This window comes from Battus philenor, unplaced genomic scaffold (assembly GCF_028537555.1).
Source record: "Battus philenor isolate CCGP_79_NKW_IND1 unplaced genomic scaffold, ilBatPhil1.0.hap1 SCAF_4, whole genome shotgun sequence".
NCBI classification, from domain to species: domain Eukaryota; kingdom Metazoa; phylum Arthropoda; class Insecta; order Lepidoptera; family Papilionidae; genus Battus; species Battus philenor.
In genome coordinates this window covers 87919-110752 of record NW_027181704.1, presented here as the reverse complement: position 1 = coordinate 110752, position 22834 = coordinate 87919, and the positions used below count along the sequence as shown (strand labels likewise).

The 22834-nt window shown below is 47.8% G+C and overlaps 1 protein-coding gene across 1 annotated transcript in view; it reads left to right on the top strand.

Annotated features, from left to right (window-relative positions):
• The first annotated feature begins 360 nt into the window (after window positions 1-360).
• Window positions 361-22834, top strand: part of kug (kugelei) — a 59769-nt gene continuing 37295 nt past the window's right edge. Inside the window, exon 1 of the mRNA XM_068771912.1 lies at window positions 361-514. The gene's annotated coding sequence lies outside the window, so the exon portion shown is untranslated. The remainder of the gene's footprint in view (window positions 515-22834) is intronic.

Below are 22834 nucleotides of genomic sequence, written 5' to 3'. Positions count from 1 at the left end.
CCGCTCGCCTGGAGACATCACAGGCCGGGCGGACTGCTCCTCTCGTCGCCTCGTTAATTGCGATCATTAAATCTCCAGGAGACTCGGGTAAGCGGCCGCTCGCTCGCTCGCAAGCCAAATGGCACGCTAAACTATTTCACGCTCGAAACTTCGCAAACGGCGCTGAGTCAGCCAAAGCTCGGCGCGCTCCACTTGCGGACCGGTCGGTCGGCTACCTGCCGCTGCAATTCGCCTTTCACAAGCTGCACGCCGCGTTGGCGGGAAGCAAGTTTGTAGGGCACGCGGGAAGGGCCCCGCGCGCCGCCCGCCGCGCGCCCCGCCGCCCCGCCGCCGCGCTAGTACGCCGCCGGTCGCGCGACGGGGAGCACGTGTCGCGAGGAGCCGTAACAGATTTACGTAAAGATTAAACGTCGCGAGTGACTGTGAAGTGGCTGTGATCGTCTGTGTTGTGTGTGCGCCCGGTGTCCGCGAACCGCGCGCCGCCCGCGTCCCGCCGCACCCGCTCCCGCAACAGGTAATTACTTAGACCGATTGCAACTTGAAGCAGCACACGCGGGCCCGGCGCCGAGCAGACGTGCTTCTAGTGAGAGGACGCGGCGGCGCTGCACAAAGAGCGCCGCGCTGTGCTGGATGTTTGAGAACCATCTGCTCGCTCGCTCGGCCGGCGCTTTCGAACTTACGCGGCCATTAAGCGAAGGCCGACTCGACGCTCCGGCCGGTGATAGGTTGCGGCCGCGCGCACCGGTTGTGTGTCCGTGTTGTTGTTTTAAAATTTTTATTTTCCTTGCTTCAACACATTGACAACGTTATATAGACGTAAACACGTAAAGCATGAGAGCAAAATTTTAAGTCTATGTGACAATATGTCGCGCCGTACCTCTTCTGTCCTGAGTACTTCTAATTGTTACGCCCGAAACGTGCAGCTGGGACACGAGCCCCAGCGCGCTCGCTCGGCACAGTCGATGGCATAAAGCGCCTCAATGTCTACACGTACGTTCAAAAATAGTTACGTTTGTGTGCTCCTCGTTTTATGAATACCATGGGGCGGAGGGCGGACGTGTCCCGCTGGGACCCTCCGCCGGGGACGAGCTGATTGTAACCGGCTGTCCCGCGCCTGTCAATTAACAAGCCCCACCCGCAAACAATTCGTGACGAAAAAGAGCTGTGTGAGATGGTATCATCTTAAAAAGGAATAATTCTCCTGAAAGTTGTTTTCGTCAGGCGACAGGCTGAAGTCTTGCTGTCGGTATAGGCCATGCTCTGCGAAATACATTCACACGAAGAGAACAATTTGTGCCAGTAAACGTCAGATAAAAAAGGAAACGTTGTAGTGTTAGTGAAACATATCCACCGCTTAAATGAATTAACGCGTGATTAATTTATTCGGGCGGTACCCGGCTGCACTAGTTTTTTTCGCCGACCATTTGCTGTAACGCGTCGCGTCCCCAGGCCGGCACACACACTGCTGCAGCGCCGCGCGGGGTGACGCAGGTGTCGCGGGAGCAGTGCCCACCTACCCGCGGGACATTTGTCAATTGAGCGTATCAGGTAAGGGAGATATAGTGCAAAGTAATGCGGTACTAATGAAGAATGTCACCTTGTACCATCTTCGCAGTGGGTTCTTTAGGTGAAAACACAATATACTCCCCGCCAAGCCATGCCTTATTAAACATTTCCTCCTTTTTAGTTGGAGGTGAAAGCATCCTTCTCGACCTCATCTCTCTCAGGCGCCCGTCTCTCAGAGGCTGAGGGGACTAGGAAAATAATTACTCACAAGGACAAGTGCTTCTGTCTCCTGCAGTAAATTTTGGCTTTGCCATCACGAAGGATTTTGTCCCACACAGTTCCACCTGCCACAATCACAGTGGTCACTGCCATATCACATACACATCATCACGCCAGAGGCTGACGTGCACAGTTATCGCACAACTCACCTCAAGTTAGGATCAGTACGAGAGAGCAAGATCACTTTGTATCACCAGTGCTCCTCGCCCGTGTCGCCGGCTCCGTGTCGCGGGATGTAAGAAAAAGATTACAAACTAAAGTGCGACGTGTCGGTGGAGCTGTGTACAGTGGCGCGGCTATCTCCCTACCGAGTGTCTTAGTTGCCAACTCGAGCGCCTCTCGAGCACCGCTCGCCGCCGCAATCTCACGAAATGGCTCTGCCCGTCGACCGCGGCCACGAGCGCTGCGCAACAGCTGGCCGGTGACGCCCGCGGTCACAGCCTCTATGTCTATACAATATTATTTAGTGGTACTTGTGCGGGAGACGTGCACACAATGGTACGAAAGAGGTTAATCATGTCAACAAAAATCATTAGACTTCGATTGGGCCCAGCTCGCACCGGGCTAGGCGTCAAAGCAGACTTGTTGCGCGAATTTGCATAGAAATTTACGTATATTGTGCCTGACGCACTGCGGTGCGGGGTAAACCCCTGAAGGTCCTAAAGCCATTATTACATTGATATCCCAAACATCGATAGCCCTCCTGCTGCAAATGGTCCACAGGATGCACGCGTTGGAGGCTCGATATAAAGTTTTGAACGGCGTTACGGACCGTGTCAACGACCGTGTACACCAGAGTTCCCCAAATTTTTTTGTGTCGTAGACCCCTTGTCATGTGTTTCCGTGTTGAGAAGACCCCCTACTTACCTGATATTGATTTCCTGTAAATTTCTAACTGTAGTGAAGTTTAATGTTAAAAACTTAAAGTAAAAACACATGTTAATTTAAACATTCATTAATTGAATTTAAATTAAAACTACTCAAAATAAAATTTTGTATCTGTTATGTAAAATATACGTAACATTAAATAAACATAAAATAACATAATTAATAAGTCAATATTTTTAATGAGAAGGATGAACCTGATGCTTTAATAATAAATTATCAACATTTGGCGTCAATTTTGTAAGGGTTAATCTTAAATCTCCTCGGCTAATGATGTCCAGTCTGTTTCTTTTTTTCGTTAGGAGATTGGTAACAGCGCTGAACCTCCTTTCCACTAGGTTTTTACAAGTTCAAAATGTATTGCGACCACAAAGCGAATACTAACATCCTACAACTTACACAATTTTATGAACGTATATAACAATTTTTTTAAATAATGTAAATGTTTTGATATTATAAGTGTATGTGATGAGATCCACTATCGTGGACCCCCATTTTCATTTCATGGACCCCCAAATTTATTTTCGCTGACGTAGACCCCTTGCAGGTTGTCATAGACCCCTAGGGGTCGATATAGACCACTTTGGGAATCACTGGTGTACACCACCAGTAGTAGACCATGATACAATACTCTGCGCTTCTCACATTTTACATACGACGTGCTGAATTCCTACTTCCTTAGAAGTAGCAGCGAGGAGATCGCTTCACCGCCAATTCTAAGCAATGTATAAGACGATGGACTATGGCTCTAAAAGCACTGATGCGGTGAATGCGTTCACTATCAACTCATGTCTAACGTCGCCTGTCCGGAAATTCGCAAACAACAAAAACCGTCCGATAGTCTTTGATCCCTGTTCAGTAATGTTTTTATTTCTATTTGTTTTTTCATTGTTTGACTATAAATCATTATATGTTCTCAGTGAGATAGTTATAAGGTAACAACTGTAACTAATTTTTTATTCGAAGCTTCTAAGTTTGTACTTTCTTACTGCCTTTTGTTACTGTCTATCTCCAATAAAGTAAATAAATAAATAGATAGTTTAGCACAAAGAGCGTTTTTTAAATTGGAACGACCGCGCATTAAAATTAATTATTGTTTAAACCTGCCCCCGCCGACTCTTTATAATGATTCCAAGAGAATCAATCAATAATTGTGACATAGCTGATAGTGATCACGTCACACAAGGTCGCCTGGCTGGAAGGGCGGAAGGCAGAAGCTGCAAGCTCGCGCTGACAAGCGAACTGCATTCACCTTTACACCTGTGAGTAATCACTCCGCGCGTAGACATACTTACACTGTATAAGTTTGCATTGCAGCTGTAAAACGCAACAATAACAAGTGCTGCGCTGTAATCATATGTCGGCAACCTCTGCGCGGTGTGGACCAACAGGCCGTCACCAACTAAAATCTGATAAACGTGTTTTCTGAAGCATTTCCTCCGGCGTCAACGGGCTGCGACGACATATTAACAGCAGCACGACTGCACCAACTAAACAAAATGAAAAAAAAAATACTTTTATACAAGTAGGCATTTGCAGGCACCTTTGAATTTAATATTATTTTTTTACACTACAAGTAGTAAGTCACCGTGTAGCTTGCTCTTTTTGAACGAAATGTAATAATTTTTGCCGTTTCATATATCGATCGTGTAAAAAAAACTTACCAAGTTCCACACATTGCTATCGACTAAAAACTGTTTAAGGCTGTATTTAATTTTTTTATTAATATTAATATGTTAATAAAACACATTTATTTTCAAATATCAAATTAGAAAAAGGTAGGTGTAAGATGTCCTATGAAACTTTATTGTACACGTGGGATGTGATTTGAAATCGAAATTCGAAGCGAGTCTCACTTAAATATTTATTAAATTATCATCCTTAGACACAGACACGTCAGGCCGGTCTTCAACTCTTTTACAGTGTGTTGTCATCTTCAAACAAAAGTAACTAAATTCAAAAAGTTTCTTAACTAAAATATAACCTAAACCACATACATGCGTACACTAAGATTCTAGAAGGATTTGTCAAGAAGCCGAGCGGCCTCCTCCGGGCGGCTTGCGTCTGTTCGCTCCGCGTGACGTTAGTCGAAATGTCTAAGACACGAGATTCGCTGGCCTCGCTGGCCGGTAAAAACCCCAGGGTGTGGAGACCAGAAGCAAATTATAAGTTAAGCGCCATCAGCGCCTGCCGCCTTTAAATACCGCTACGACAAAAAGTGACCAAAAGAACCCAAACACGTGGACAGCGGCAGCTCTTAACACAACTTTTGTAATTTACTTTCTTACACTTGTTCAAAAAAATATTTAAAATGAATGTAACAGCCGAAAACATAAATAGTAACTAAAATTAAACAATTCATACACAAGTACAACAAGCGGTTGTATCGCTCGAAGCGATCGTCGGGAACACAGAAACATGGTCTGTTTGCCAGATGCGAACCTGACACAGAAATCTGAAGGCGCTCGAGTTAGTTACGTTGTTGTTCAGTAATGTTGACATGGCTGCCATCGGCTTAATCGAGAATAGGAAGGAAAGGGGACTGCGTCGGTGAAGCCTCAGTAGCCGGCGGTAGGAATTTGCGTAATCTTTCCAAGGACGCCGCGAACGTAAAGACATTACGACTAATATGTTGAAGTTGAGGTCCCCGTGAGCGTGTGTGCTCTCTCCAGTACAAGCCGAGGTTTGGAACATTGTCGCTAAATAAGATGACGGCGTTGTCACAAATCACACAAGGAATTTGCGACCGATTTACCCCGTGTGGCGTTCTAGGGCTGCCGACATCAACAGCAATATTTAGACAATTCAGTAAAAAGTGAGGCGCGTCGCACTTGGACTCGGCGATACGCGCGCTGCAGGAACTGTATCCAACACAAATAAATTGTCGATGTTAGGGAAAGAACCCCAAACGCCGTCATGGGCCACCAATTGCACAATATTGTGAGCTCATTTCTCACTTGTTGCCTTTGATACTCTTACTTAAACTTGTACAAACTGGTACCGGATATCTTGCCAGATCAGATACCATGCAGTCAGAACTGTCCGCCGCCGAGTGTGCGCGCTGTGACCAACCGAATGACTGGTCCAGTAAGCGAGGGGCAGCAGTCTGCCAGAGTGCGGTGCGGCGCAGGTCGGGCCGCTGACTCAGCCCGCGCTGAATCAACTTCTCGGTAGAGTATTCGTGTCACCGCGCGGCGCGATAAACCGCAACTTAAAAGATAAACCCGTCTTCATAGATTACCGAGCCTTGCAAAGCTATCATTAGCAAATTTTATATTTAGATCTAGCCATTGCGTGGCCATACTGCGGCACAGCCCGCGTAAGTTTGTTTTTTTCATCATTCAAGATTTTCTGTCGAATTTTCATATACGTGTCGGGCGTAACTGTGATGTGAATTTGCTTGCGAATTAAAAATGATTTGTAGACTAAGTACATGCTTTGACAGCACAAGATCAGTAAAATGTTTTGTTGAGGATAGAGCAACGTGCAAGCGGTGTTGCTCGGCGGCCATGAACAGCGACGCACCGGCTCCCTCCGCGCTCTCAGCGCGTTGTAACGCTGTTGGTGCAATGTCGTCGTGTTCGTCAAACTTCGTCAGTTCCCCGAAATTAGATTTTTATTTAATAATTAAATATTGTACATAGTCTTACAATAATAATTTAGATTGGAGTTGATGTACAGTACCTCCTAATATATTATATTTAATAAACTGAATACATCATAATTTATTATTACGTATGATTAATTATATCAATTTGCATAGTAAATAATTACCCGCGCGTAAAGTTCGACACGAAGTGAGCGCGTTGCAACAGCGAGCCGCAGGACACCTCTGACACCGCTGTCGGCGACGTCACGCGCCACGCGACGAGCCTAAGCTTTGCGCGTCGCGCGTCGGCGCTCGTTTTTAACAAATACCTACAAAACGTTAAGATTACCCGCTGGTCTGTCAGCTGGCGGCGGCTGTCCCTGTCCGAGGACCATCACTCCAGCATCCATTACAACCGGTCGGCGATAACAAGTAAATAGCTCCTAGTTCCATTGCGAAATACTACAAAAACATTTTTATCCACCGCGCAGGCGCGCCCGCGCGACGTGTTGGAGCGTCGTCTGGTAGCCGTCCCGCGTGTGGTCTGCCTGCTCGCTCTATTTGGTGTCGCTGCAGTCCCGCGCGTTGCTCTGTCCTCGCCGCTACTCCGTCCGACGTTCCCCGAGGATGGATTTTAAGTCCGCAGTTGTACGTGCCATAACACAGGGCAGTTCAAAATTGGCTTTCCACCCCAGAATACCATACATAACTAGGAGCAGATTTGATTAAGTTCTCTGGCGGTTTTACCAGATATCGCTCTCAGGGTCACAGCGCCTGCAGGCATCAACAGCGGGACAGAGGCTAAATGGCATGACTGTTCATGTACAGATGAGAACTTAACGCAAGAGCACCGACTGACGAGCAACGCGGTGTCATTGCCATTGCCATTGCCACGGAGCAAAGGAAGAGGCCGTGCCTGTATAGGGTTGTTGTTGAAGTACATGTTACAATTGTCAAATGAGAAATTCTTCCATAATATAATACGCCTCCAGGATATACCGCCACTCACACAGAAATGTTAATCATAATGCACTGAGCGCGTGTCCCCAACTGGCGCGCAGGCTGCGTGCCCGCGCCCCGCTGCCCCCCACCGGCAACACCTACCAATTTCTTCTTAACGCAAATCCCAACCCAACTAGTTTCTCTTGTATTCTACATTGCACCAGAGAAAACTTGAAAATTATCTCGAGATTACATTTATTATTTATTGTTTAATTCCCTTTGCCACATTCATTATGATCAGCAATGTGAATAACATTCGACTTAAAAAAGATGGCTAAACGTGTCAAACGTGTTGTGGACTGAGATATCACAACAAATTTGGTCGGGCTCTTGATATGTAATCAATATACATATATATATATATATATATATATATATATATATATAATATATATATATATAAATTTATATATATGTGTATATATATAGATATATATATATATACATATAACTTGTCATTGATTAATAATCAGAAAGAGTTCCAAACAACAGGGCGCCTTTAGTGTATTTACAATGCACCACAAAGTTTCGACTGCAATTAGTCTATTTGATTTGTAATAAACGGAATCAAATTTATTGATATAATTCCGCGACACATCGGACCGCCGTTTGAAAACATTCAATAAAAGTGTATTTAAGCGACAAGAAGCCTCGGCAGCGATGCCGCTTCACTATTTTGATTTCATTGAGGCTATATCTGATCAAGTGTATATGTGTAAATCTATGTTAAACTTTATTAAAAGATGTGTGTGTGCGAGTTTGCTTCTTAATTGGTTCCTGCTTCTTGTCCACAACTGCAACGCCATGGGAAGCGGAACCAAAAATATTGACAATCAATAAGAGCTCTATTAAAAGTTTCAATGTTGAATAAACGAATTTTACGCTTGTCACTAGAGCCCGAGTTAGGACACTCCTTGGGCTTTTGCATCGATTTTACCTCTATTTTCAAGAATTTCTGATTCTTACCGTTAGGACTCTATTCACCTTGAGGTCACTTTTAGAACCTCCCATTCACTTCGCGACGAAGCGTATTTGCTGCAACAGACACCGTCGCACAGGAACTGACAACGGGGCCCGACTCGCGCGCCGACAGTTTCATGGGAAACGATCTTCATATATCCAAGTTTACTTTCAACTGTTTGTGCTCAAGTCTTAACCATCTCCAGTTTTGTGACTGTGCTACGAGGACAAAAAAATAATGAAAATTACATAACCGTAACGAATACATCGCCAACCTGGGGAGTTACTGCGTGTATTTAAATAAAAACAATAAATACACTCAGGTACGGCTTCGTACATGCAAAAACTGTCAAGTGCAGTTGCAGTTTGTGTCGTGTCGTGAGGCTGTCTCTCCGAGCCAGGGTTGCGGACTTTTCTGTCCCCACCGACCACACACCACCCACCACCCGCGTAAACCTTTGCAGAGACGTCTGCACGCCGCTCACAGCTCGGGCAGTGCTGCGTGCCGTGTTGCGTGCCGTACGGGGCAGTGAGCACGCATTCATTCAATTTCATAACCGTTTTGAAATTCCGTACAAAACGGAGTCCGCCAGCCCCGGAATCGGTCAGGCGACAGTAATGTATGAAGCAACAAGTTGGCGACGTCGCGCGTCAAATAAAGCGCGCTGCCGGGCAGCGCGCGCGCATCGACCGGTCCGCCCGGCGGGCGACGGGCGGCTCTATTTCTTTAACCTCGTCAAATCCCCAAACAAACGGCTGCCTATCGACACCAGCTAAATTCGCTTGATATCAAAGCCGCCACAAAATTCAATCGCAACGAAAGCGCTCTGTGGGAGCTCGCGGACTTTTTTCAAGAAAATTGCGCGCGCGACATTAGCCGATTGACATTTCGCTGTTGCCGTGAACAGGCGAGACCGTCGAGCCTGGCCCGCAACAAAGAACAAAACATTGTTGATACACCACGACCCTCGCGAGGACTCGTGCCCAGCTTCGCTCGCCGGGCCACCCCTGAACTGCAGAAGACGAGTAGTACTCCTAGATGAACCCGAGACAACCCTAGCGACGCGGGTTTCTAATTCCATTCTTGTTTATAATTCCGAGCTTAACATGGATAACGCTCGCGTGACTTTTGATATCGTTATTAAGAAATTAACTTCAGTTGCGTGGTTTCCCGCGCTCACATTTAAGACTAATTAATTCACAAAAATATTTCTATTTATGTGATAAACTATTATTGTCAAAAGTCACACTGACGTTTGCAAAAGGTTAGGAAATCGGTGCCGTTGATACGTAATGCTGTTGACTCACAACACGTCGGCCCGCGACATGCAGCGCCCGCGCCCGCGCTCACTTTAGTAGCTTTTACATGCTGTAAACCGAATACTCACTGCTTTCTTCCATTAGCATAATATACTCGTAATGACTCTCGGCGCCATCATCGTTACGTGTTTTGGTCCAGTCATGCAGAATATTTTTTTTTTGATTTCACCGTGCACGGGGTAAAAGCAACAGAGCTGACCGAGCTGAACCGCGGCTCGTCGCGCGCCGCCTGCAGACCGTACTTATAATCAAAGCGGCAACCAAACAAAAGCGGGGTTGGTTTTGCCGCCGCCCGCGCAGGTGAACTCTGGGGCTGACAGACGTCCGAGTAAGTTCTCGTGACACGTGACCTTCTCCTACGACACGCAGTTTAAAATCCTTCCACGAGTTCATCAGCGATGCAACTGCTTTAAAATTTTATTCGTAACGCGTCCGGGTCGCACCCGTGGCGAGCCGCCGCGCTGCTTGTCGGCCTGAAGCGGCTGCGCGGTGTCGGTGCCGCGCCGGTGCCGCGCTTGCAGTTCGTTTCATGTTCCTCAGTGGACATTATCAGTTATTGTATTTAATTCCTCCCTCCTTTATGTGAGCAGATCGATCCGCGCGTCTGTCGTGTTCGTTTGTGTCTCTGTTTCTTACTACTCTCAGATGTAAAGGCCTTTTCTGGTAAACTTTAACTTTATCTTTTTATTATTGAAATGCATGCACCAATTAATACATGACATGCGTGTCACATAACATCAAACATTTTTTTAAACATATCATGCATTCAAATGGTTATATAAGACATTTTTTGTTTGAAACAAATAATTTCCAAGAAGTTGAAGTTATTTGAAGGTGACTTTTCATAAAGTTAAGAAATAATGAATTGTATCAATTATAAACAGAAAATGCAAACCGTATGATGAGAAGTAAAAATAACATATAAAACTGTTAAATAAACGAAAGTAGAGATGACAGAGAATTATATTGAATACCATAAGTTTTAAATTTTATAGCAGCAACCGATAATATAATGACAGGTCATGACAGGGGCGCGGAAGTCGCCGCGCGAAGCGACCAGGCCTGGCGCTCGGCCCGGCGCTAGGCGCGGCGGAACAGCGCGAGCGACGACAGAGCAAGTTCGCGAACTTCATAAGCTCGGACGTGTGCCTCCAGTGTGACATTTTCACCTTCGCAGCGTCCGCAGCGCGTTCCCGGATTGTATTGTTTCCTTTTGCAAATAAACCGGGCAATCTGGAACACTTCGCGGCGGCCATTTAGCAAGTTTCTGCTAAAAAGGCGAATGCAAATTTTAAACAAAGTTTGCATAAAACCCGCGAAATAACTTGCAAATGGCGGCCGCGGGCCACCTCTCCCCCTCCCCCTCTCTCTCTGCGCGCCGCGCCGCTCGCACCGCGACTAATCTGCTTTATTAGGCAGGGATTTTTAAATGTGAGAAACGCTCGCCCGGCGCACTTTTGTTTTCTTTTTTTTTTAATCAATTTAAAATAATTTCTGTCAATTGAATTGTTTTTTATCGTATCCAAAAGGTATTTTTTATTATTAAAAGAAAATTAATCTCTTTCATGTTAGCCGATAGACCTCTGTGCAAGGCCTTCTCCAAAAGTTGCCACGATGACCTCACGGTGGCCTCGCGCTGCTCGCGTCCATCGACGGCCGGCGGGAAAAGAAGATAATAATATGCATTCAGCAACTGTCCTTAGTGCAGATTGGCACGTTCGTAGTTTTTGCTCGTGCCCCGCGGCCGCCGCCGCCCCGCGCCCCCCCCGCGCGACCCGCGGACAGGCCGGCTCTCGTTACTCGTTTACTTTTGTTTTCTCTGCATTTCCGGGTGCTTCCCGTCGCTGACGCGGTCCAATGATCTCGATGGAAAGTGTTCTCGGCAGTTTTGCGACAGTGAGTTTTTCGATTAAAATTTTAAAATTTTATGTTCACTAACGAAGTGACATTAAAATAATTTAAAGTTAAAAAAATATCGCAACATAAACGTCAGCTCCCGAGCAGCACGCTTGCGCTACCTAAGTCCGTAATGTTCAACGTATTACTGAATCTAGTTTATAGCGCATGTAGGTGACGCGCGCGACGTCACGCCCGCTCCCCCCCCCCCGCGGCCGCGCCGCGACCCGCACACAAGGCGGCGGCTGCCCGCGGTGAGTCACCGCGGCGCACGTGTGTGTGCGGCCGGCGCCCCGCGCGACGCGAGCGCTTGCGTAAGGAGCCGCGGAGGCGAGCAAATGCCTTCCGTTCGTAGCGAGACTGCAATCAGACCCACCAACTTAGCATCATGTAAAGATACCTCGCCTCTCCAGTACCTTGGCGTTGCAAAACAATTAATGTGACCTTGACACACTCGCATGACAGCACTCGTGTCGGTGAATCCTAATCTCTGGCAATACGACAGGACAGCACCTCGCAATAACAGGTAATGTTTGTCCTTGAGCGCAGAGGTAAATGACATCTGGAAACTCGGGTTCAATCGTTAGATACATCGGACCTGCGCTCGGAGCCCGCACGCAACCACATCGCGCGCGTAAAGGATTTCTCGTCGCGGAACCTAGCACTGATGTTTGCACAGACCTGGCGGTCTGCTTGTGCCGGCATATATTGATTCGCCGCTAACCGGAAGTCGAGAGTGCGCGCTGGCGGCACCGCAGACGACCTGAGAGATTCCGTAACTCCGCACTTGAAGCAACGTAACAAGCTTCACGGGCGGCTGCAGTGACGCAGCAGCTGGTGGTTGTTGCTCGTCACTGCAGTTCAGTCGAGGTTCGCCTCACTCGCGCACGCTGCGTTGGGGCATTGAGTGCGAGCCGAGTGTTGGGAGAGCTCGGCTGCTAACTAACTCGGCATCTGCAGTGTGTTATCTGTCGCTGTTGACGCTCGCAGTGTCCGTGCAAACGGTGCGCGTGCGTGCCTCCGTACTGCTGCCGCGGCAATTCTCACGGTCTTCACGAAAATTTGTTATGTACCCCAACGTGTGGTTGAGCGGCTGCTACTTGGAAGAAAACTTAATTAGAACTGGTATGAGCCGCTGCAGTGGTGCGACCCGGTGCGCGTGGCATTACCATTTGTAAGGCACCGACGGCGTGGCCGCCTCGACCTGCATCGCACTCATGCCACGTGCCCCGCCCTGCCCCGCGGAGGCACCGCCAGCGCACGTCTCAGCGGGCAACGCACTGCTCACGCATAAACAAACAAACTGAATGAAGCTGTTATACGATGAATCGGCGCCGCGGACGTGAGCGGGGCGTCGCACGCGGGCGGGGGCGGGGGGCACGGCCGCGCGAGATCTTGACCCTTACGGAAATAGCTCGCCCCGCGGCCCGGGGGCGGTACTTGTGTGTTGCAGCACAAAAACCGGCCCGAATGTTCCGCGCGGAACAAATGCAAGGTGTATAATAGCGACAGGTACGGTTATATTTATGTGCGACGCGAAACTATAAATCATTTTGTTAGGTTTACTTTCACAGGCTCCGTGTGTCGAACACGGTTCGTGTGTCGGCAAAAAATAGCTCGGCTGGCTTAGCAAGAGGTGCCCAGCGCACCAGGCATTAGTTTCTCTTAACTTAAACGCCCGTCGTCCCCGCGGTCGCGCTGCACCGCGCTGCACCGCGCCCCGGAGCCTGCCCAATCGCCGCGGTACGCTGGTTAGACCGCATCGCCGTAGGCTGACTTCGGTCAGCGACACATCGCTGCGAACACGCGGCGGCTCGGTGGTGATAAAACACAGTTTGCCGCTCACACCGCTGCACACGTGACAAAACACTGTCGCGAGCTGCGACGGCACGGGCCAGGGAGCCGCGCCTTCGCACTAGGGTTCTCTGGTTGGTTTCGGACCACCGCACTGCCAGCTTCCGCTCGCTGCTGATGCTGCGGTTATTTATCGTAAAGTATTTTATTAATTACCTCTTTTTTATCTCGCGCACAGTTTGAGCCTGTAAATATTAATAATAATTGTCGGTAACCCCAAGCCGGCGCCGCGAGCCGCACGCGTTTGCCGAGCCCCTCCGCCCCGCTCTCCGTCGCCCGCGCGCCCCGGCAGCACGCAGCCGTCGCGCGATGGATACCAGACGCTCCCCCGCCCCCGCCCCCGCCGACGGACACGAGGCTATTTTTGACTGAAACGCAGTGTGCGCTTCCGTGAACGTTGATTTGTTCCGTGCGCGTGACGTCACCGGCAGCCCGGCCCGCCGCCTCCGACCAGTAGCGTTGCCCTTAAATGCTGTCGCCCGTGTCGTTGGCACACGCAGCAAGCTCACCGTGTGGAGCTACAGCTGCCAACCGCGTATAGCAATAACACTGATATAAACTGAACGAAGCTACATTGTGTGACTGCTGTTTAAGTGCAGAAGGACTTGGACCTAAAACATCGGTCAGCCCGCGCTCTCTCACAATTCGAAACTTGCTGTCCCTCGGCAGACTTGCATTCAAACTTGTGTCATATGTTTTTAAATCGTATCCTTTCTACTACGAAAGATTGAAATCCATCCACTACTCTGTGTCCGGAGTGCCCCCCCGCGCCCCCCTCTCCGCCCAACATTGCGGCGCGGCGCGAGTCAGGAGTCAAGTGACGGGGCGACGCGCCAATTGCCTCGCGCGCCGCCGTCTTTCTGGAACCATCTGCCGCCATTGGATTTTTTCCGATTTGAGAGCACGTAAGGGATATAGCCAGACTTATTTGCGTGCATACATAAGTGACATGCAACCGCGATCGCAATGGAAGTATCTCCCTTGTGGTCAACATCGATTGTCGTGTTCCTCCGCACGTACAACAGCAAATATCTAAAAGATATTTGGAGAGGAGTCGCGCCCGCGCCTTGCCAAGCAAAACTATAATTCAGTCATGCCGCTGGTTAGTTCCCTGCGGGTGCACAACAACTAGTTAAAGCCACGGCCACGCTTTTTTAGTTTCGGTGTTCGCAAACATTAACGCTATATATATGGGTCGCTGCCCGTTGCCTTGCAGGTCGACGCTGCGTGTTATTCCAGGCCACTACTTAACCACTGCTGTTCCAACTTGGGAACGCTCTGCTTGCTGGACCTTCTGTACGGAGTAGTTCCATCTCTTACAATATCTCAATGTCAAGCTCGCGGACGTGGACTTCAGAGCGTCACACGGCGGCGCCCGCTACACGGAGCTCGGGGACATAAAATGTTTTTTGTAAATTGTACAGTCGTAATGTATGCGCTTCATTGATACTCTTGTACCGTATTTAGCTGTAAGTTGTAACAAGAAAAGAAAACAGCTACTCGGCAACAAAATAAAAATATATTTAAATCAAAAGGGTGGTGGCAGAAGGCCTGGTCTGATTTTACACCGCAGCTAGGTACTCCCCTGATGGTGGTGGTAAGCAGCCGCACGATCAGCACTGGTCCCAGCCCATCCCAGCACTGGTCAGGCGGCAGCTGTTCGAGAGCAGGGAGCGCTGGTAGTTGACAGGATGCGTTCGTTCCGGCGCGAAGTACGAATATATTCAACCTCACGGACCGTAGGTTATTTTTAGTATAAAACTCGCACCTGTGAATAAATGTCACAGTTATAATATACATATATAAATATATGTATAATTTGCTCCGCTGACAGTAAACCCCAAGGTGGCGATGAAGGAAGGGAAGAAGCCGAAAGCAGTTGATGTGAGTGTTTACTGTCAGATCAGAGTTACAAAATTTAAAACATTGTAAAACAAAAATATAAGAGATAATCAAATTGAAATGTAATAAGGTATACATGAGGATGGAACTATAGACACAGACAAAATGTTGAGCTTTAACTTATAGCTAAACGCTACCTAATATTAGTGTTTTTATAATATTTGTTCAACACTTACCCCTTTGGGATGCGAGGCGATATAAAGGATGTGGCGTGATTTTAAAGATGCTCCGAGAATCAAAAGAACCAAGACGAGAACTTACAAAGTAAATTGGAATTGGCCCGGCGCGTGACACGCCGCGTAGCCGGTGAACGCAACCGACACAAAGAGAGTGCGTCGGTGCATGATTTTCTTTATTATTTCTCGTTATTATTACTGTCTGCAAATTGAGCTTCAGCTCTGCTTATCACTGCAGTTCGAAACAATAGATCGAGTAATGAAATACCTTTTTTCGTTGGTGCGCGTGCGCGGGGCTAGTAATTGAGGCGGCGCGAGTGTTAATTGCGCGCAATTGCGGGGCAGCTGACTCCTCGGTCGCTGCGGGCGCTTGCCGCTTCACTCCGCTGTGCCGGGAGTTGCGCAGCGAGCGGGCGTTTTCCGGCGACGACGATGTATTTCGCCTTGAGTAGGGCACAGTGCAACGCCATAGGACACGATGCGGAATGTCTCTGCGGTCCCGTGGCCACCAGCTGCCGGTCGGTGCATGCGCAGCGACCGTGCCGCGCACCCACGCACACGCGGCGCCGCCTCGTGCAACGGAGACATTGCTAAACAACTGCCCGCTTGCGACGAAACGAGTTTGTGAATGTCGCGCGCGCACACGCGGCGCGGTGTGCAGCGACCTCCACGCGGCGCGCCTGCTCTCTCAATATACATTAAGAGACGGCTTTCGCAGTTCTTCATCTTATCAATCAAACAGAGAAACTGGCGCATACATTTTCGGAGTCATTTAAAAGTTTCACTCATACGTGTGCACTTGTACATTGAACAGTTTAGCTGGAAAACCACGCGTTCCGCGCCGCCAGCTGGCGCATTCGGGAGCCGAGTGTTGGTATTTTAGTTTCATAGTGAACCTTCTCGCAATCCTTGTCGCATACACATTTGGCTGCAATAGTTTAGTAGAGCAAATGTTATTATATAGCAAGTCATATTTATCTAGCACTACATTTTTACCACAGCCGGGGAAATTTAGCTTTTCCGATGAACAGAAAAAAAACAGCTTTCAGGCGCAAAGTGTTTCGCGGACACTTTTTTTTGTAGATGGTCTAATCTGCAGCCGGGACAGCCGCCGTGCCCGCTGGCGGCGCGGCGGCGGCCTCCACCCCCCGTTGCGCGCGCGCCTCTATCTTGTCCCCGCAGCCGCGCCGACAGCGCGCTTTTCAAACATATGAACCGGTCGCGCGGTACCCGCAGCGACGTTGTACACGGAGTGTCATGTACGCCTCTGCCTCACGCAATTGTACATTTGGAACTTTAAAAGCTTTTGTGTTTATAAAACTTCAAAAATGATTTTTATCTAAGCCGCCATCGCAAACATTGTTCCAGCTCGAAATGTGATCGCTCGTTTTACAAGATCGCGTGTTATTGTTTTGTCGCAGCAGCCATTCCTCTCGGAGAGAACACATATGCTCTCACCAGAGGGCGCGTTAGCCGGCGCCGGCAGGTCGTCGGCGGAAGATAACGAAGTAAATCAGGTCAAAGGCCTTACAGGACCAGTTGATTCGAGCGCGCGAGCGAGCTGCCGGCCGCCGGCTTGTACACAAGTACTTTGTAAACAAATAGACGGCACATTGTCCCGTTGCCTGTCATTATATCGAATGAATGTCATATTACCAAACGAAATTACGAACACCCTGTTGGCACACCATCCGCGATGCCGTGCAGCTCGTTGCCGCTGCCAGTTGTGTGCGGCAGAGGTCAGATGGCGCTGTTCGTGGAGTAGCCTGCGTTGGGATTGCACCCCCACGCCCACGATAGCACCAGAGCTACAAATTGGTAGCCAATGAATGAATTCTAACAGCGGAGGTGGATTTAACATGTCTCTAAGCAATTGCATCGCTTTATCGAAACGTAATGTCCGACGCAATCCCGCACCAGCAGCAAGAGAAGCGTTGCTACTGGCTATCTCGCAATTTACCCGCTTTGTCTCCGTTTGTTGTAGACATGTTCCGCGTGCCGGCCGCAAACGTGACATACTCTAAGTAGTCTACTCGCACTTGAATGTTGTCCTTGGCGACGTATTTTGCCATTCGTACATATTTATAATACTTAGTTGCAAAGGGGATGCCTCGACTGTTACATTTTTCTCAGAATTGATAAATATTTACTACTCGTGTATAAATAAATAAAAGTGACGCAGAAAACGCAGACATAATCTCCCGACAATGACACAGTCACGAGGAAGTGCGGGCACCGCGGACTGAACGGCAGCTGCGGTCTAGATAATGTCAGTGGCTTGGCGTGTGCCGCCGCGGTGGCGCGCGCAGCTAACCCTGGAAGCGAAGTGGCGACTCCGCGATTCCTTGCCAGCTCGCTCCAGCCCAGCCGATGCCCACGCGAGCGTCGCCCCGCGCGCTGCCTTTGCCGGCCGTACCTTCAACTTAACACCGCGAGCTTCCGGAAAAGCTTGCGATGCTCGTGACGCCAGCGCAGACCCCTGGACGGCCGCGTCGAGCTCGTGCCGGTGCACATACACGCAAACGATTTCAAAGTTCTTTCAAATCTTAACAAATCATTCGTGGGCTCGAGTGCACGCAAACATTATAAAGTTTCACGAGATATCCTAGACGTTTCTTTTCTTAGTTAATAATGAAGAATAACGGCACGGCCACAACCTTACCAATCAATATATTTTTCATAACAAGTTGTTAGTGTCGGTGGTGTATCCTTAGAAACCTGTTGAACAATAAAAATTAATGAAACGATTGCTCCAGTTGAGCGATCAGTGCAAATGTTAACAAAGGTAAAATATTGTAAATATTTGATACAACATATTTTATTTGCTGAAAATCCAGCAGCTGAAATACGTCATGATAGACAACAAATCATGGAAACTAGTGACCGTTGACAGGATTGCACTGCGCACAAAATACTCGCAAGCATAAAGAAATGATAATTCATTACGTCATCACCGCCGGCAGCGCTCGCGCTTCTACTCGCCCAGCGCCTTGTCTGTGAACATACTTCATGGGTTTAGGTTATTATCTAACAAAGGTAAACAAACGTCGAATGCAAACTCTATACACGAGATGCCCTCATAGATGAAAATTGTGAAACCGCGTTGTATGAGAGCCAGTGCAAGTCTAAAAAGAGGGGGCTGCCTTCTAAATAATTAATAATAACTTCTCTCAGCGCGAACACCTTCCGAAGCGGTAGTGGTGTTATTAACCAGGCCAGTTTGACTCTCTCGGGCGCCCTCGCGACGGATTGCTGATCGAGCATGGTCAGCGGGCCGCAGCTGCAAGTCGAGCTCCTCTCGAGAGCGCCTTAAGCCCAGCGCCGCCCTGTGCGCCGCCGTGAGCGGTTCAAGAGCTCGGCGGCCTCTCAGTCCGGTGAAAAAGGAGCACGCGGCGGCCAGGGCCAGGACTCTTTTGAATTGTTGTTAGATTGTTGTGCCCTCTCGAACCTGCGGAATCTGCAAATGTCACTAAGAAAGCAAAGTAAATCAAATCCAAAAAAATACGCAAAACTGCACTTCAGCAAGCTACGTCGCGATAGAAGTAAGGTGTACAAAATTTTTTACTGTTTTATAAACGTATTAAAACGAAACCGTGTAAAACAACCCAAAGTGCCAGGTATTGTGCTACTTTTAATAAAACAAATGGAGATCTCGTGACAAAATGAAATAGAACTATGTTATGCCGAACTGTTCTTTCAAGTAACCAAACGCTAGGACGGATTACACATTGTCATCTGTTCCCCGCACATTTATGACTTCACCTTGTTATTTTTTTTCAATTTAAACTTAATTCAATTAAACGAAAAAAGGAGAGCCTGCACTCGGGCCGCTACTTCACCGGATCGGGAGCCGCCGAGCTGCGAGACCGCTCCGGCTGTCGCTCCGTGGCGTGCCGCTCTGCGAGCTGTGTCGTTCACTGTACACGCCGACTGTGCCGGACACTCGCTCTACGAGTTAACTGAAGCGACGCAGCGGCGCGCCGGTGCGTGTGCGTGCGGGGGCGTGGGGGGGCGAGCGGGGGGCGGCCCCTCCCCGCGTGTCGCTCATCGCCCGCGAGGCTGCGACGTACTGCTCCGCCGTGAGTAGCGTGCCCATGACGTCAGCACGGGTGCAGCTGCCGCTCAGTACTTACGCCTATTCCTTTTCCGATGACAGCTCGTCGACTATAACACCACGCACGACTTGGACGTTGAAATAAAAAAAACAAGTCACACTTGAGACTGTTGCACAACTCAAATGTTATTCGTTGGAGTCAGTTATGTAAAGCCCCGGCGAGGTCCTACTCCTCCACTCGTATTCCTGGCGATCATGTCGTGCATCAGAGCTTTCTTAACGGTGTACAATCGAGCTTACTTTGCACGCGTCTCGCCGGACCCGACGCCCCGAGCTGGCCCTGCTCTGTGCCACCTGCTTCCGAGCACAACACCGGGCTTGCGGGTTACGTTACCGGGTGAACAGCCGACCCGTACACTCCCTCATTAGCAGGATTGAGAGTGTGGGCGGCCAGTGGGCGACCCGAGCGATGTGCCCGAAAAAACTGAGTTCACCGACAACACTCAGGCACGTTACTTTGCCAAGCCACGGCACCGAGCTGCTAATGAGTAACACGGAGCTAACCACCGAAGAACAATTTATACTGACACTAAAGAAATGTTCACAGGAGTATTGACCTTATGAACAGAATTACGCCAGCAGTGAAAATAGATCATACCAACAACAGGACCCTGTCCGCGCCTTCTGAACATTTGTATGAAAATATTAACGAGCGCGGTCTGGAACGCGACCAGCGCCGTTTGTTAAACGACGCGTAAACTATTCGTCGGCCTCCTCCCGGACAACATCCAGATCGAGCTAAATGGATGGAAATTAATGAAAGTTAGCAAGTCCCGGGAACACCTGCGCTTATGATGTAGCCGGTTGTGAGAACCGAGTGCCTTAGTCTTAGCATTGTGTGAAATAAATAACCGGGATATTACGAGGTACGGGACCGTCCAAGGGGAGAACGGAAGAATTCTCGCGAGAAAACCAGTTCGTTTTCCTAAAGATAGTTCAGTGCGTGTAGCGCGAACAAGTGACGGGCCGCGGCTGAGTTAGCTGGACGTTCAACAGCAAAACGTGACGACACGCGCCGGCCCGACCGCCGCAGACGTTGCTTGTTCATGAACCACGCCACGAACGTAGTTGTAAATCACATAATTGATTAAAATGTTTACCAAAAAGAAGGAAAATGAAGTGGCGGCACACGTGCGCGCCGCACAGCGTGACGTCCTTTGGACGGCGCGACAGCTCCCGGCGGTCAAAGGTGCGGCGCGGCGGGCACAAGCACCAGCAGCACCCGCAGCGGCCGTGCACTGACGAGTGCGGCGGCGGTCGTTTCATTTGTACGGTTTTGTCGTTGCACTCGCGGCGCGGCTCTGTGGCGAGCTGGCAAATTTGAACTCAAAGAGGTCGTCGCCGCCGCGCTGCCGCCGCGCCGCCGCGCCGCCGCGCCGTACGGACTATAAGGACACGTTTAACACTTTCACGACCACGGGGACGCTGAAGTCCCGAGCAAAAATCATGGATTAATTAAATATTTACGTAACCATTGTAAATAATTTGTTTTATTTTAATATTTCGGAATGTACCTTTTTATTATTTTTTACTAGCAATACATGATAACTAACACCGTTTATTGTCTATCGTCACCGGAACGTTAGAGTTCTTTTGGCGCGAATGATCTGCTGTTTGGAATAAATAATTAATATTGTAAAAGTGCTTTCCAAGTTTTTAGTGTCAAATTATCGTTACCTAGTAAATAAATTGTTATTCTAATTATTCAGTATTATTTATGTTTGTTTTATTCAGTGTTATTTATTATGTATGTATTTATGTTGTATTTTGTGATAAATCGTTATAAAAATTATGGGACTCGTATGTCCCTGTCGGCGTAAAGGGATACTTTTTATACGGAAGTTCTTAACTTTTGGCCTGGTGATATACCAAAATGCTATCATTTTCTTATTCATATTTTTTGCAGAATATGTTTCGTAAGGGACGTGGAGTTTTTAAACCTCGAAAAATTAAAATTCATCAAATTTTGATGGGTGACAATAGCGATGAGGAAGATGACTTAGTGCTTGATGACGAAGACCAAAGACTTTTAGTACAGGATAATGACCAAGGGGTATTTGATGTCGAGATTGAAGGAACGACGACTCTTCAACGGCAAGAATCACCTGAACCTTCAACATCTCAAAAAAAAAATAAACCATCGACGAGCATACGATCAAATTCACGAGCCACAACGTAATGAAGCAATACATAAAAAATAAACCAGTAAGGTGCGGTTTCAAATTATGGCACAGATGTGATGCGGCAAGGGGTCACTTATTTGAATTCGATTTATGTACCGGTAAACGAACTCCAGGGACTGAGTATGGATTGGATGGATGGCTGAAACTTACGACAAAGCTGGAAGGTTTGGGCTGTGAAATTTACATTGATCGTTTCTTCAACTCACCTTTGTTGCAGTACAGACTGATTGACCAGAATATCAAGGCATGTGGGACTGTTCCAACTAACCGAAAACATCCTCCGAAATCTGCACCAGCGGATAAAAAAATGAAGCGTGGAGACATTAACACCACAAGTTTTCAAGGTATATCGTACGTGAAATGGATGGATAATAAAGCGGTGTATTTGCTGACCAACTTTCTGTCATCTGTAGAAACTGATAACGTAAAGCGACAGCAGGCTGGCTCAGCAGGTAAAATTGACATGAGAGTGTCCTAAAATTGTGTCAAACTATAAGAAAAATATGGCCGGAGTGGACCTAATGGATCAACTAAAAGTGCGCCATGAAATAGATAGGAGATCAAAAATAAAGTAATATCTTAGCCTATTTTTTGATCTGTTAGATATATCGGTCAATAATGCTAATACCATCTACACTAAGCTTCATGAAGAAAAAAAATTGAAGGATCTCTGTTATCGACCTTGCAATTAAGACAAGTTGTTGTTTGGAGTTTGATAAATGGTTTCACCAACAGACAAAGAGGCTTCCCAACTGCAAGAAGTAGTGTAGTACGCAAAGCAGTGAAACGACAATTACCATCGCACCCAATGCAAAAGTCGAATGCCAGAAAGAGGTGCATACATTGTGCCAAGTACAAAAAAAAACCGCACAAATAATACTTGTGTTTTGTGTAAAGTGCACCTTTGCTACACTAACAACAGGAATTGTTTCGCCAAGTGTCCCAAATAACTTGCCCTATTATGTTTATATTATTCATAAATAAGTAAAAAAAAGTACACGAAGTAACAAATGTACATTATTTACAACAAGACAGACTTACCAACAAGTAAACTAAAATTTAGATATTGAAGTAGAAAGTAACCCTTAGCGACCATGAAAGTTTTTTGAATTTTTAGTATAAATTATGTTTTCAGGATGCCTATTAATTCATTACATCTAGCTAAATT